Source organism: Solanum lycopersicum, chromosome 11, assembly GCF_036512215.1.
Source record: "Solanum lycopersicum chromosome 11, SLM_r2.1".
In the NCBI taxonomy this organism is placed as follows: domain Eukaryota; kingdom Viridiplantae; phylum Streptophyta; class Magnoliopsida; order Solanales; family Solanaceae; genus Solanum; species Solanum lycopersicum.
Genome location: NC_090810.1, coordinates 38,823,584 through 38,841,608, shown reverse-complemented (window position 1 = coordinate 38,841,608; position 18,025 = coordinate 38,823,584). Strand labels below are relative to the sequence as shown.

Genomic DNA, 18,025 nt, shown 5'->3' with positions numbered 1-18,025 from the left:
AGAAAAAATAGTATTATCTTATACAGGGCAAAACTCAACAAATAGAAGGCCAATAGTAACAGCTTGTTTTGTAGTCTAACAGGAGAGAAGTAAAAATAAAATGATAAAGAAATTTGACAGTGTGGTAACTTTATAAAGTGCAAAAAATATGAAAAGGGTATAGAGTATTTAAGTGATTGAAGTTTAAAAGACCAAATATATAAATGTTGTAATATGAGAAGTTTGATAATGTAACTGCTAATTTTAAAAGGTTTGGACACTAATAGTCTATAATAATAGCTGCAGATTAAATAGTAACCCCACCACCACCACCACCACACAGACACTAGTGAAACTGAATTAATTATCCAATTGATAGAAGATAATATTTTAGTTTCTAACATGTAAAAGCTATTAGACGAATAATGTTAATTAAGTGATCAATGATACAAGATAAACATTTTACTTTCTATGTAAAAGTAATTAGAGGGATAGTGTTAATTAAGTGATCACGACAAAGTGGTTATATTTAATATGATTAGGGATATTTTTGTAATTCAACTTTCAACTATGGAGCTTCCCACTTTTATGATTTAGTATAACTCTATCTATCTATCTATATCTACTACCTTAAAAACATGAACTCCCTAACTTGCATGTTAAATTACTATAATAGCCCAACTTAAAACACCTATTTAGTATATATTCTATATTTTATATTATATTTTATCAATTTATTGACTCTATATTATATTTAAAGCTAACACCTTTTCACATTGATGGGTAGTTACTTTTCCGAAGGGTTGTGACTTTTTTGATGAGTTATGGCATTTTCAAAAAGTTGTGATTTTTCTGAAGGGTTGTGACTTTTTGATAAGGCACGATAAGTACTTTTTCATATTATTCTTTGTTGTCTATAAATAGTGGGTTTTATCACAATTTTAAACTACAAATTTTATAAGTTTTTTGTTCTTCTTAAAACAAGGAAGATTGTGAGAGGTGCTCAATTATGCAATCACAATATTTTTTGTGGGTAAATTAGATAGATCAACAAAAGTTGATGCAACAAGGAGAATGGAATAACTCAACTACAAACGAGAAAACTATCTAGATAATAAATATGTACTCATTTTCATAGTCAAAAATATTACTTTTGCAGTAACTTCTGCTTGACAAGAACAATGATTTTCCGTTGCACAAACTACAACTTGGTATTTTCAAGTTGTGAAGAGTCTCAAACTGTTGGAGAAAAAGGATTCGATCAAAAACTTGTTTGAGGAGTACAAACTAGATTAATAACTACCACTCCGTTTCCAATATATTTGTTGTACTTTTATTATTATTCAGTTTAATATATAATGTCCTCTTTTCTTTGGGGTGGGGGCGCTTCTTTAAGACCACAAAGTTAAAAGTTATTTTAATATTCTACATATCCTTAAATTAAGAGTCTTGTTTATATTCAAAAATTTTATATCAAATTAAAATTAGACAAATCTATATCTATTTTTTTAATCTACATATATTCTATACTATCTTAAAAGAATGAACTACGTAGCTTAATTGTTAAAATATTACAATACCCCCAACTTAAAACACCATAGTAAATCTTCTATATTTTAGACCGTATTATATTTATTTATTTTATATTATACTCCCTCTGTCCCATTTTATGTGAGGCACTTTGACTCGACACAGAGTTAATGAAGATTTTTGAACTTGTGGTTCGAGCCGTCAAAACGGGCTTGGCACATGGGGCCGACCCAACCCAACCCGTTATTCAGGTAGGACTGGATAGGATTTTTCAAGTACATTTAAAACTAGGGCTTATAAGCCCAACCCATATAAGCCCTTGGCCCTTAGGATTGATTAGGGTTGGATCGGGATCGGCCCATTTAAGGGCAACTTACAACAATCTCGCTAGTATATGAGCTAATTACTTAAATGCACGTTATGTTGTAATATTATGAATCTTACAAGATTTTAGTTCATCTAGATACATCTATCTCAGGATACATGGACTCAAAATAAGGTTAATTTGTTCTAGATATACTCTATCCAAGTATATTCGCATGTATCTAGGATATATCGACAAATCCCATGCCCTCGTCTCCCTCTAATCTCGCTCGTGTATCTGGAATGCATCACACTACATCCATGTATCTCACATATCTAGTGTCTTAGATACATGCTAATTACACTAGATCTTTCACTAGTGTTATTGAAACAACACTATTGTTTGCCATATTTGATTTGAATATCTTCTCATTTTCTTGATGTTACAAAATTTTATGTTTGAAAAGAACAAAAAGGCTAGCCCGTCCCAACCCTCAGCCCTCGGCCCTTCTATGGTTGGGTTAGGTTGGGTTGAGAATTTTCAGGCCCTTCCAAGTGAAGGGCTGGCCCGCCCTAGCCCTTCAAATTCCTTGGTCCCGCGAAGCTTGGGCCAGGTGGGGCTAGGAGGCCCTTTTTGACAACTCTACTTGTGGTCCAAACGAATGATAAAAATTTGTGCGGTTGTAAATCATTTCATTAAGGTTAAAATAGACATTTTATAGTTAAATTATTACTTAATATAGAAATGTGTCATTCTTTTTGGGACTGACTAAAAAGGAAAGTAAGTCCCATAAATTGGGATAGAAGGAGTATATATTATATTAAAGGCAGACAGACACCTTTTCACATTGAAGGGTTGTGATATTTTCAAAGAGTTGAAACTTTTCCGATGAGTTGTGACCTTTTCAAAGGGTTGTGACTTTTCTATAGGTATGCGACTTTTCCGACAAATTGTGACTTTTTCGAAGGACTTTGACTTTTCCAAAGACATATGACTCCTCCGATGAGTTATGAACTTTTTGAAGGGTTGTGACATTTTTTTACAAGGCACAATAAACATTTTCTACACTACCCTTTGTTGGCTATAAATAGAGGGGTTTCTTCAAATTTTTAAACTAGTTTTTAAGTTTTTCGTTCTTCTTCTTCTACTTAAAATACCCAATTTATGTAATTTGGTTTAACAAATTGTCTACTAAGCATGTGGTTAAAACTAATGAGCAATCTTTAGCTCTTAATTCTGACGAGCAAGTTGTTCAATTATTGAACAAAAGAGATACTGATATTTATAAATCTAAATATAACTGGATGCATATTGGTATGGTGCAGATTGCTTTTAAACCTTTAACTCTTAAAGGGTTACCTGAAACCTTTTTAGCAGCTTTACGAGATGCTAGAAATTTGAATTTTAGACAATCTCTTATGGGTTCAATTGAATCTACTGTTGCTTATGGACCAGTTTATTTCCATACGCAACCTAATTTGCAATTATCTTTATCTGATAAAAATATTCTTGATGCGTTAACAATTAAATGTTAAAACTCATGGTTATAATTATGATGCTGGATCTGAGCTTATTTGCTTATCTTACAGGATTTATTACAAGTTATTGACTACTTTAAATCCTAGATATAAATTATATGATTCGTCTAATGAGACTATTCTGGTTGAAACTAATTTTACTAAATCTAAGATTACTACCAGAAGACCTATTAAATGGGATGAGATTAATTTTCCTGATAAATGGATTTTAAATGATGTTGTGTCTCAAAGACAGGTTGCTGAAGATATCACTAATAGTGACTATTCTCATATTACTCAAAATCTAGATGGTAAGATTTGTATTGAATTTAGTGATAATTCTCCTGTTTATAATAGGCGATCTTTTTCTGGTTATAGAAGGTTACCAGAAATTCAACATATTTCTCCTATAAGTCATGCAGGTCCTAGCTATGGATCAGCAAGGCGAAGATCTTTATCTATTCACACTTTAAGTGATACTATGAGTGAAGGATTGGTTGAAAGGGTAAGAATAGACCCTAAAACTAATATTGTTCAAGCAACAGATAAGTTGTCAGATTTATATCCAAATCAGTCTGAAATGGAATTTAATGTTGATAAATCAACAGATCTCAATGAAATTTGATTATGATGAGTCAACAATTGGATTTTAGTCCAGGATCCCTGGTTAGAAAACATATTCAAAAAGAATTTTATCATAAAAAATGGAACCAGTTTAGAACTTGGTTTTTTGAGACTTATAGGCAAGATGATTTAAATAATATTTCTCAAGAGTTTTATGAAACTTGTGCTTTACATAATAAAATTATTTATTTTGTTCCGTGGTTTATAACTACTTATTTACCTTTATATATCAAAGTTATAGAAAGAACTTTTAAAGCAAGTGATGGCACTATTACTAAAGCCATCTCTCCTTCTCAAGCTCCGTTTATTTTACTAAATAATACTGGGTTAACTTTTTCAACTTTTCAAAAGTTTATTCAAACAGATGTTGCCCAGATTACTATTCATGATATTAATGATCTTATTTCTCAAAATAATTATTTGAGTTTATATGTTAAAGTTCTTGGAGAACATATTAGTTCTTTAGATCAAAAATTAGATGAATTAATTATTTTGGTAAAGGAATTTCAAAAGGGTCCAAAAGAAGATAAAGCTTCTACTTCAAAAATTTCTTTAAGTGTTCCTACTCATATTCAACGTCCTATTGATACTGCTGATTTTAAAGTTAAATCTTTTAATGATTTAGAAAATCTTATTGATAAAAAATTGTCTGGTTTAAGTTCAAAACCTATTACAAATGATTTTCCTGAATCAAATATTGCTAAGATTGAAAATCAACTCCTTGGTATTCAAGATCCGAATCAGGATGTTTCGGAAGTAAATGTTCGAAGATCCAAAACCGGTTATAATAACAAGCAAAGGATTATAGGCAAAGGGGGTTATGCAACTCTCCCTTCAATGATGACTTATTATTATCCTCGTCCTACTCCCCAAGATGTGTTAGTCGAAGAAAGAGATTGGAATCAAACTAACACATCTTACAGTGGTAATGAGGTGTATGAATGGAATTTGGATGCCTTGACTGAAAGGCAGGTTTCCATTATGGTACATCGGATGTTGATGTACTCATCAATTTGTCGTCATACGAATCAGAATAGTGATCATGCTATATGTAAAATGATTATAGCAGGATTTACAGGTCAACTCAGAGGATGGTGGGATAATTTCTTATCATCTGAAGAAAAGTATGCAATAACAAATGCATACAAAGAAGAAGTTAAAAGAGAACTAGGTACTCGTGAAGATGGAAAACCAGTAGAAAAGATTACAACTCATAAAGTTGAAGATGCAGTTTATACTCTTGTTCTTACAATATTAGAACATTTTAATGGAAGATTTTCCAATCAAAATGAGACAATTCGAACTTTATTAAATGGACTTAAATGTAACCATTTGGGATATTTTCGATGGTATAAGGATACTTTCATGAGTAGAGTTATGGATCTACCTGAAAGTAAATCAAGTTATTGGAAAAATCGATTTATTGATGGTCTTCCTTCATTATTTTCTGAAAGAGTTAAGAAAGTTTTAAGAGGAGATCAACCAGAAATCTCTTATGATAGATTAACTTATGGAAAGTTAATAGGGATTTGTACTGAAGAAGGATTAAATATTTGTAATGAGCTTAAGTTGGCTCAACAGATAAAAAGAACTCAAATGTCTGAAATCTCAATTGAGAGATTTTTGTACGCAGTTTGGAATAGAAGGACCGTCTAGTTCTAAACCAAAGACAGGTCAAACTGAGGAAAGACACCTGCGAAAACATAAAAGACGTCATCGTTCAAAACGATACAAGGAAAAGAAAGAAGAAAAGAAAGCTCATATGAAAGCAACAAGGTTTGCCAGAAATTTCTCTAAAAGAGATTTGAAAAATATTAAATGCTATAAGTGTGGACGTTTTGGTCATCTTGCAGCTAATTGTAAGGCCGATAAGTTTAAAGCTTTGGAGTTGGATGAATTGACTCAAGATAAACTCTATGAGTTATTATATGAATCAGATTCAGATTCAAATTCTGCTGGGTATATTCTTCAGGTTATAGTACTGATATCATGTTGATAATGGTAATCAAAAATGTGTTAATTGTCCAGATGATAATTGTACTTGCGGACAAGATGATTTTTATAAATTGCAATCTCATATGGAAGATTCTTATTTAGATAAATTACAACAAAGTTTTGAAGAATTAACTTTTAAAATAATTTCTTCTGAAAATGTTATTGAACTTTTAAAAGATGTTTCTGATGAAAATCTTAGAAATAAGATTTTAGAAATGGCTTCTTCAAAAGCATCTTCTTCAAAAAAATTTGAAAAAACAAAGAAGAATGAGGTTGAAGATTTCAATTACAATTCTAGTCCTTATTCTTTACAAGAAGTATTTTCACGACTTGAAAAAAAAGGGCAAGATATTGTAAAAATCAGAGATACGTCTCTTGATGATTTAAAATCAGAGGTTGAAAACCTTAAAAAGGAGATTAAATCTTTAAAACAAAATCAGTTGATTAATAATCATCGAATTTCTCAATTGGAAAATGAAAAAGATATTTTTGTTTTTGATAAAGGTAAGGCTGTTATAGCTGAAGAGACTGATGCATCTCTTAGTCCTAAATTTCTTGGAATGATGCAAATTGTTATTGCTCATCGTTGGTATATTAATTGCACCATTCTGATTAATAATGATTTTAAAGTTTCAAGCATTGCAATGATTGATAGTAGTGTTGATGTTAGCTGTATTCAATAAGGATTAATTCCTTCACGATTTTTTGAAAAAACAACTCATATTGTTAAATCTGCTTCTAATCATGCTTTAGACATAAAATATAAACTGTCTAATACTTGTATTTGCCAGAGTAAGGTTTGTATTCCTCACTTTTTCTTTCTGGTTAAAAATCAATTATATCCACCAATTATACTTGGTATTCCTTTTATTAATGCTATTTATCCCTTTTCTAATTTAAATGCAAAAGGATTTACAGCAAATTATAATGGTAATACCATTAATTTAAAATTTATAGCTGAATATTTCAGAATCATTACAATCAACTAAAGAACAGGAAAAAATTAAATTAATTTCTTGAAAAATGGCAGCTGATATTTGTGCAGATCATCCAAATGCTTTTTGGGACAGGAAAAAGCATATTGTGACCTTGCCTTATGAAGATTCTTTTTCTGAATTAGATATTCCTACAAAATCTCGCCCCTGTCAAATGAATGCAGAGTTAGTTGATTTCTGTAAAAAGGAAATTGATAGTTTATTACAAAAGGGACTTATAAAACCCTCTAAATCTCCATGGTCTTGTACTTCTTTTTATGTTAATAACGCTGCAGAACAAGAAAGAGGTGTTCCCAGGTTGGTAATAAAATTATAAACCTTTAAACAAAGTTTTAAAATGGATTAGGTACCCCATTCCAAATAAGAAAGATCTTCTTTCTAGATTATATGATGCTAATATATTTTCCAATTTTGATTTAAAATCAGGTTATTGGCAAATTCAGATTTTTAAGGAACATACTTATCGAACTGCTTTTAATGTTTCATTTGGTCAATACGAGTGGAATGTTATGCCTTTTGGTTTGAAAAATGCTCCTTCTGAATTTCAAAAAATTATGAATGATATTTTTAATCCTTATATGGATTTCATAATTGTTTATATTGATGATATTCTTGTTTATTCTAAAACATTAGAATCTCATATTAAGCATCTTGATATTTTCAAGAACATTGTTATACAAAATGGTTTAGTTATATCTAAAACCAAAATGAGTCTTTTTCAAACTGATGTGAGATTTTTGGGCCATCAAATTTGTCAAGGAAAAATTACTCCTATTCAGAGATCCATCGATTTTGCATCAAAATTTCCTGATGAAATTACTGATAAAAACATGTTGCAAAGGTTTTTGGGCAGCTTAAATTATATTTCCCCATTTTATAAAAAATTATCTAAAAATCTTGCTCCTTTAACTGATAGGTTAAAGAAAGGTAAAATATTACCTTGGACTAAAGATCTTACAAAATTAGTAAAATCTATCAAGCAAAGAGTTAAATATTTGCCTTGTCTTACTTTAGCAAATCCAAATTGGATTAAGATTGTTGAGACTGATGCTTCTAATATTGGTTATGGTGGAATCTTAAAGCAAGTCAATCCCCATGATAAAGTTGAATATCTTATTAGATTTCATTCAGGCAAATGGTCTGAATCTTAGCGCAAATATGCGACTGTTGCTCATGAAATGTTATGCATTGTTAAATGTGTTTTAAAATTTAAGGATGATTTATATAATCAAAAATTTATTTGTAATGACCTGTTTAGTCGTTTTGAGCAACAGACTTCAATTCTGGAAAAACTGGCAGAAGCGACGGACCCCACGACGGACCGTCAAGGGCACGACGGACCGTCGCAGGGTCTCGTTTCAAAACACTTAGAAAATCTGAAATTGGGTACTGAGAATCGACTCTCTGAACTCTGTGACGGACACGCAGGACGGACCGTCATAGGCACGACGAACCGTCGTGATCCACCGTTTCAAAACACTTCAACTCTTGAGAATTTGGTACAGGGAGCGACTCTCTGAACTCTGTGACGGACACGCAGGACGGACCGTCATAGGCACGACGAACCGTCGTGATCCACCGTTTCAAAACACTTCAACTCTTGAGAATTTGGTACAGGGAGCGACTCTCTGAACTTCGTGACGGAATGGCAGGACGGACCGTCACGGGCGTGACGGACCGTCACGGGCGTGACGGACCGTCACGGAGACTTCAGTGAAAATCCATTCTCTGAACTTTGCGACGACCTGCAGGACGGACCGTCGCAGACACGACGGCCCGTCACAGGTTGCGCAAATCCCAGGCAGAATCGGATTTCCTTACACGTTTTAAGGGACGTTTTTGGACTATTCTTTCCTTAATTATAGATTTCGTGGGTTTATATTAATAACTCAAATTCTGGGGGGTTAAAAGAGGTAACCCTAAGTTAATTAGTGGGGTATTATTGCCATCTTTTATTCTTAATTATATATTAATTAGGGTAAAAGAAAGAGGTTTGAATAAGAAAATAAAAAGAACAAGAAGGGAGAGAGAGAAACGATCGAGAAGAAGAGGAAAAACACCAAGCTTTGAGGATTAACTTGCTTGATTTCAATTCTTCGGTGGAGGTAGGTTATGGTTTTCATGCTTTCATAGTAAACTCTTAATAGAGAATGATATGTATTGGTAGTATTGTAAACCCTACTATATGCTTAATTGTATGTTTGCATGAATATGATTATGTGATTGTGATAAGATAAGCATGATGAAAATATTGAATCCCAAATCTTGAAAAAAAACTTTAATATACATTATTAATGATGATGCCTTGGTATAGAAGAAGGCTTGATGAATTAAAGTAATGGGATTGATGATGCCTTGGTATAGAAGAAGGCTTGATGAATTAAAGTAATGGGATTGAGGATGCCTTGGTATAGGGAAGGCTTGATGATTTACAGAATGATATTAAGGGATCGGGTGTCACGAACCGACACGTAGAATTAGGGGATCGGGTGTCACGAACCGACACGTAGAATTAGGGGATCGGGTGTCACGAACCGACACGTAGATTTAGGGGATCGGGTGTCACGAACCGACACATAGATTTAGGGGATCGGAGTGTCACGTACCGACACAAGAGGAATAATGAATATGAGGGAGCGGAGTGTCACGTACCGACACAAGAGAAATAAAGATAATGAATCTTGAAAGATGTTAATATACTCAATCTAATGAACATGATTCCCAAATGAGTATGGTATTGGGGCTTGAGTCCTCATGTGTGAACTTGACGGTAATTGTTAATGATATAGTGCTTGTTGTTGCTACATGTTGAGTATCATAGTTGATTTTATGATATTACTTGATATATACTGTTTTCTATTTTGGGTTGGCCGATGATATCTACTCAGTACCCGTGCTTGTACTGACCCCTACTTTTATTGTTTTCTTCTTGTTATTTGTGGAGTGCAGCAAACGTGCCGTCATCTTCGACTCAACAGTAACTCAAGCCAGTCTTCGTCACACCGGATGTTCAGGGTGAGCTAACGCTTCTAGCTTGGACTGGATGTTCTCCTTCATGTCTTGATGCCTTGAACCTCCGGCACGGACTAGCTTCTTATGTATTTTTAGCTTCTTAGAAACTCTTAGAATTAGTAGTTTAAAGTAGATGTTCTTGTGATGATGACTTCCAGGTTTTGGGAATAATCGATGTTGAATATTGATAGTTATTGAATTGGTTTTATTAATGAGTTTAAGTCTTCCGCGTTATTTTCTGTTGTTATTACATTGAAATGTTAAGGTTTAGATTGGTTGGTTCGCTCACATAGGAGGGTAAGTGTGGGTGCCAGTCGCAACCCGGTTTGGGTCGTGACATTATTATTAGAAATTGATGCTCAATCAGTCAAATATATGTTTGATAAAGATTTTAAACATGATATTTCAAAGTTAATGTTTGCTAGGTGGCAGGCACAATTAGCTCCGTTCGACTTTGAAATTCAGTATAAAAAGGGAACTGATAATTCACTTCCCGATTTTTTATCAAGAGAATTCTTATTTTCCTAAAAATTCTTATAAGGTCTACTTACCAATATTTTCTAGGTAATGAAGCTCTTATTACAATTTTAAGGGTTTTACCTTTTAATGCAGATTTAAAAGAAAAGATCCTCGATATAATTATCGACGATTTAGTTCTAGACTTTTTTATATATGATTCACCATTTTTCTGAACTTTCCCTTGCTGATAATGATTGGGAATTAGATATATCAGGATATTTACATGAGTAGAGTTATTCATTTGTTAAAAATTTGCAGTATGGGAGGTACTGACCCTCCGCCATGGTCACATGTTCGTGGTCTTGGGGGAAAAAATCAACGAGGAAGGGGAAGATCGTCCTCTTCACAATCTACAAGATCGTCATATGACTCTTCCTTTCCTGTTATACAGTTAGGAAGTAAAACTTTGATTAATTCAAAAATTGGCGAAGCCTCTTCATCAGCTTCATCCTCTATAAATTTAAAAGACATTCCTAAAGACAGTTCATTATATGAACAAATTCAGGCATATTTGCTGAAAAAAGAGCAAGGTGATACCTACGCCTCTTTAGCCAGAGAAGCTGATTTAGTCAGAGTCTCAGAAGAAGCATCCACAAAAGAGATTATATTTCTTTTGGAAAACTCTGATATTCAGAGAAGTAATGAATCTTGGAAGATACTCCAAAGGTATTTAACAAAGGGATTATATTTCCCTGGCGAAGCATATAAGACTCGGACGTATTATGAGTCTATTCTAAGTCATACAGGAAGTGCTGAATTTCAGCATTTCATTTCAGAATATGACAAGAATGTTTATAACTTCTCTAAAATCACTATTAAGCAGATTATATCTGCAGAAGAATGGGGAATATCCACGATGCAAGATAGATTTGTTTCTGTTAATAAAATAAATATGAATTTTACTTACTGGGATTATATCCAAGTTTTTCATAAAATCTTTTACGATAATAATGAAAAGCTCAAGCACACTTGGTTTTTAAAAATATGTGCAAAAGTTTTTACTCAGAACATACCAAATTGGTTTATAAACTGGTGGACTCTTCATGGGCCAACTGTAAAGATTTTACCCTATAATTTTCTAACTTTATATAAGCAGTGGGGGGTGAAGGTTTCTCCCTTTTTAACTAATTTATATTTACAAGATCATATTTCGAATATAGAAAAAATTGATCAAATATATTTTTTCATTGAGTTTTCTATACCCTGGATTCATAAATAGGTACCGGAAGTGGGTTATACCCTAAATGAAAATATTCCACGTCTATACAGAAAGTATTTTCATAAATTTTGGGAAAAATTAAATAGACAAGATCCCGCAAGTGGACAAATATATGGCCAAGAATTAATTGATCAAATCACCAAGACCATTCAGGTATACCATGACTCTCCTCAAAAAGGAATATCTACGGGGAGTTCCATTAAGCATATTGCTCGAAGAATTTCCATTCAAGATGGAAATAAAGAAGAAATGATCAATGATTATCTGGAAGAAGTCAAGAAAAATTTATTACAAAATATTTCAGACTTCGATAAATTAGACACTTCGATGAAAAGTGGACATAGTGGCAATACTGCTGATGCACAGTCGGTAGAACAAGATATTGAATTGATAGAAAGTCAAATGCAGAAAGTGAAAAATTTCCTCGCATCAATTAAAGATCAAGAAGGCGCAATAATGAAGAACTTGAAGGGAAAGGATAAGATTTGGTTCTTCCTTATCAAGAAGAAAGGATAACAATTGATTCGTCCTTATCAAGAACAGTATATTACTGTTTAAAACATTATTGTAGGACCCACACAAGGGACCCATTTTACTTTTTCTTTTTCTATATAAGAAGCCTTATTCTCATAGAAACTTTCTTATGTGTATTAATAAAGAAGCGTTTTGGATTAAAGATTTGTTTCGAAGGTATTTTCTCTTAGTAACTTTCATTTTATTTTCTTTTATTATTGCCGCCTCCATGGCCGGCTAAGATAATTTTCATATCTATGCTAGCTGCATAATTTCTGTATGATGTTCTTGTTTAATATATGGATATAATCAAGTTATAATGAATTCTTATTATAGTTCTTAAATCTTTTATCACAAGTTTTGACTTGGTTTCGAGATGGTGGTACAGTCTGATAATACACTGTTAATGGTAGCGAACATGTGGTATTGTAAGTCCCCGCTAATTGTTGAAGAAAGGGTCAGCCTGAAACCCATGTTAAAACTGCTATACATTACCATGTATATTATTGTGACAGGCCTCATGCTTGAGTAAAAGTTACCATACAGCCGAAATTTAGGATAAAAAATTTATAAACTATAATACGTTTCAAATATAACTTGGCCATGTGCAAAGTTAGATCTAAATGGCCGTGCGGACTACCGCCAGGATACACAAGGTGCAATTTATATACCAACGATGAGCAGTAACAATTTGCATCATTCCCAGAAATTTAGGACTAAGAGATTCATTAATTTCTTCATCTATAACAACTTTACCTTTATCAGAAACAGGAATATCTCTATCATTTTCTAATTGAGAAATACAATGATTATTAATCCACTGATTTTGTTTCAAAGATTTAATCTCTTCTTTAAGGTTTCAACCTCATGTTTTAAATCATCAAGAGAAGTATCTCTTACAACATCTGACCCTTTCTTTTCAAGTCTAGAAAAAACTTCTTGTAAAGAATAAGGACTAACATTGTAATTGAAATTTTCAAAATTTTTATCTTCATTCTTCTTCGATTTTTCAAAAGTTTTCGAAGAAGAGGTTTTTGAAGAAGCCATTTCTAAAATTTTGTTTCGAAGATTTTCATCTGATACACCTTTTAAAAGTTCAATAACATTTTCTGAAGAAATCATTTTAAAAGTTAATTCTTCAAAACTTTGTTGTAATTTATCTAATTTAGAATCTTTCATTTAAGATTGCAATTTATAAAATTCATCTTGCCCACAAGAACAATTATCACCTGGACAATTAGCACATTTATCATTAGCATTATCAACATTATTATCAGTACTATAACCTGATGAATAACCAGAAGAATTTGAATCATTTGAATCTGATTCGTATAATAACTCATAGAGTTTATCTTGGGTTGCTTCATCCAACTCCAAAGCTTTAAACTTATCTGCCTTACAATTAGCTGCAAGATGACCAAATCGTCCACACTTGTAGCATTTAATATTTTTCAAATCTCTTTTAGAGAAACTCCTAACAAACCTTGTTGCTTTCCTATTAGCTTTCTTTTCTTCTTTCTTTACCTTGTATCGTTTTGAACGATGACGTCTTTTATGCTTTCGCGAATGACTTTCATCAGTTTGACCTGTCTTTGGTTTAGAACTAGACGATCATTCTATTCCAAATTGCGTACAAAAATCTCCCAATTGAGATTTTTCAGACATTTGAGTTCTTTTAATTTGTTGAGCCAACTTAAGCTCATTACAAAGATTTAATCCTTCTTCAGTACAAATCCCTATTAACTTTCCATAAGTTAACATATCATAAGGGATTTCTGGTCTATCTCCTCTCAAAACTTTCTTAACTCTTTCAGAAAATAATGCAGGAAGACCATCAATGAATCTATTCTTCCAATAACTTGATTTACTTTCAGGTAGATCCATAACTCTACTCATGAAAGTATCCTTATACCATCGAAAATATCCCAAATGGTTACATTTAAGTCCATTTAATAAAGTTCGAATAGTCTCATTTTGGTTGGAAAATCTTTCATTAAAATGTTACAAAATAGTAAGAACAAGCGTATAAACTGCATCTTCAACCTTTAAAGTTGTAATTTTTCTACTGGCTTTCCATCTTCACCAGTAATAATTTCTCTTTTAACTTCTTCTTTGTATGCAGTTGTTATAGCATACTTTTCCTCAGGTGTTAAGAAATTATCCCACCATCCTCTGAGTTGACCTGTAAATCCTGCTATAATCATTTTACATATAGCATTATCACTATTCTGATTCGTATGACAACAAATTGATGAGTACATCAACATCCGATGTACCATAATGGAAACCTGCCTTTCAGTCAAGGCATCTAAATTCCATTCATACACCTCATGACCACTGTAAGATGTGTTTGTTTGATTTCAATCTCTTTCTTCAGTTAACACATCTTTAGGAGTAGGACGAGGATAATAATAAGTCATCATTGAAGGGAGAGTTGCATAACCCCCTTTTCCTATAATTCTTTGCTTTTGATTATTACCAGCTTTAAATCTTCGGGCATTTACTTCCGAAACTTCCTGATTCGGATCTTGAATACCAAGGAGTTGATTTTCAATCTTAGCAATATTTGATTCAGAAAAATCATTTGTAATAGGTTTTGAACTCAAACCGGACAATTTTTTATCATAAGATTTTCTAAATCATCAAAAGATTTAACTTTAAAATCAACAGTATCAATAGGACGTTGAATATAAGTAGGAACACTTAAAGAAATTTTAGAAGTTGAAGGTTTATCTTCTTTTGGACGTTTTTGAAATTCTTTTACCAAAATAATTAATTCATCATTTTTTATCTAAAGAACTAATATGTTCTCCAAGAACTTTAATATATAAACTCAAATAATTATTTTGAGCAATAAGATTATTAATCTCGTGAATAGTAATCTGGGCAACATCTGTTTGAATAAACTTTTGAAAAGCTGAAAAAGTTAACCCAGTATTATTTGGTAAAATAAAAGGTGCTTGAGGAGGATAGATGGCTTTAGTTATAGTGCCATCATTTTCTTTAAAAGTTCTTTCAATAACTTTAATATGCAAAGTTAAATATGTAGTTATAAAGCACGGAACAAAATAAATAATTTTGTTATGCAAAGCACAAGTTTCATGAGAAACAGGTTTCTGTTAATAAAATAAACATGAATTTTACTTACTGGATTATATCCATGCTTTTCATAAAATATTTTATTACAATAATAATAAACTTAAACACACATGGTTTTTTGAAGTTTGTGCTCAAGTTTTTACAAAAAATTTACCCAATTGGTTTATAAACTGGTGGTCTATTCATGGCCCAACGATAAAGATTTTACCTTATAACTTCAATACTTTTTATAAACAATGGGCAAAAGTTTCTCCATTTTTAACTGATTTATTTTTGCAAGATCATATCCCAAATATTGAAAAAATAGATCAAATGTATTTCTTTATTGAGTTTTCTATTCCATGGATCCATAAATGGATTCCAGAAGTGGGTTATACCCCAAACGAAAACATTCCTTGTTTATATCGCAAATATTTTACCAATTTCTGGGAAAAATTAAATAGACAAGACCCAACAACTGGACAATTATATGGACAAGAGTTATTGGATCAAATTACCAATACCATTAAGGCATATCAGAACTCTCTTCAAAAAGGCATTTCTACTGGGAGTTCAATCAAGCATATTGCTCGAAGAATTTCCATTCAAGATGGAAACAAAAAAGAAATGATAAATGATTATTTGGAAGAAATTAAAAAGAATTTGTTAGAAAATATTTCTGAATTTGATAAATCAGACACTTCAATGAAAAGTTGACAAAGTGATACTGCTGATGCACAGTCTGTTGACCAAGACACTGAATTGACAGAAAGTCTGTTGCAAAAGGTGGAGGACTTTCTCGCATCAATTAAAGAACAAGACAATACAATAATAAAGACTTTGAAAGGAAAGGATAAGATTTGATTCTTCCTTAACAAAAACAGTATAATACTGTTTAATAGTACTGTTTAAAAACACTATTTAGGGCCCACATAAGGGACCCATTTTAATTTTTATTTTCTATATAAGAAGCCTCATTCGGAGGGCTAGGTGTGCAAGTTTTTGAGTTTTATCTTTCTCTAGTTTGCTCTCTCTCTCCCTCTTTTAAAATATTGTAAGTGTGCAATAAAAAAGAAGTTTGCTTTAAGATTTGTCATCAAGGTATTTCTCTTTTAAGTATTTTAATCTTCTTTTATTTCTTTATTGCCGCCTCCATGGCCGGCTAAGATAATTTTCATATCTATGCTAGCTTCATAATTTCTGTATGATGTTCTTGTTTAAATATTTGGATCTGATCAAGTTATAAAGAGTTCTTATTATAGTTCTTAAATCTTTTATCACAAATTTTGACTTGGTTTCGAGATGGTGGTACAGTCTAATAATACATTGTTAATGGTAGCGAGCATGTGGTATTGTAAGTCCCCGTTAATTGTTGAAGAAAGGGGCAGCCTGAAACCTATGTTAGAACTGCTATACATTAATATGTATATTATTAAGACAAGCTCCATGCTTGAGTAATAGTTTACCTTACAGCCAAAACTTAGGATAAAACATTTAACAAAACTATAATGCGTTTCTAGTATATCTTGGCCATGTGCAAAGCTAGATCTTGATGGCCGAGCGGACTATCGCCAGCCTTCTCGATCCTGATATGTGGCCGAGTGGACTACCGCCAGCCTTCTCGATCCTGATATGGTATCAGAGCCAGATATTCTATAAGGACATATAACAGATCTAATGAAAGCGAAGCATGGATATGAAATTTTATCAAAATTATGAATTTTAGTGATAATAATATTAAAAGTACTAGATTGGAAGAGGTAGATATACCTCAAAACCTTGATTTGTTAAACAAATGGACTATCCCTAAAGTGGATACTAAATTAATTTATGATTATGGTTGGTTTGATAAATTGTCTACTAAGCAGGTGGTTAAAACTTCTGAGCAATCTTTAGCTCTTAATTTTGATGAGCAGGTTGTTCAACTATTGAACAAAAGAGATATTGATATTTATAAAGCTAGATATAACTGGATGCATATTGGTATGGTGCAGATTGCTTTTAAACCCTTAACTCTTAAAGGGTTACCTGAAACATTTTTAGCAGCTCTTCCAGATGCTAGAAATTTAAATTTCCGACAATCTCTTATAGGTTCGATTGAACCTACTGTTGCTTATGGACCAGTTTATTTCAATACGCAACCCAATTTGCAATTATCTTTATCTGATAGAAATATTCTTGATACATTAACATTAAATGTAAAAAGTCATGGTTATAATTATGCTATTGGATTTGAGCTTATTTGCTTATCTTATAGGATTTATTATAAGTTGTTAACTACTTTAAACCGTAGATGTAAATTATATGATTCGTCTAATGAAACAATTCTGGTTGAAACTTATTTTACTAAATCTAAAATTACTACCAGAAGACCTATTAAATGGGATGAAATTAATTTTCCTGATAAATGGATTTTAAATGATGTTGTGTCTCAAAGACAGGTTGCTGAAGAAGTCACTAATAGTGACTATTCTCATATTACTCAATATCCAGATGGTAAGGTTTGCATTGAGTTTACTGATAATTCTCCTGCTTATAATTCTCCTGTTTATAATAGGAGATCTTTCTCTGGTTATAGAAGGTTACCTGAAATTCAGCATATCTCTACTATAAGCCATGAAGGTCCTAGTTATGGATCAGCAAGGCGAAGACCTTTGTCTCTTCACACTTTAAGTGATACTATGAGTGAAGGATTGGTTGAAAGGGTAAAGATAAACCCTAAAACAAATATTGTTCAAGC

The 18,025-nt window shown here is 32.2% G+C and overlaps 1 protein-coding gene across 4 annotated transcripts in view; it reads right to left on the bottom strand.

Moving 5' to 3' along the window:
- Window positions 1–18,025, bottom strand: part of LOC101246499 (probable sphingolipid transporter spinster homolog 2) — a 46,891-nt gene that overhangs the window by 10,811 nt on the left and 18,055 nt on the right. The window lies entirely within an intron of this gene.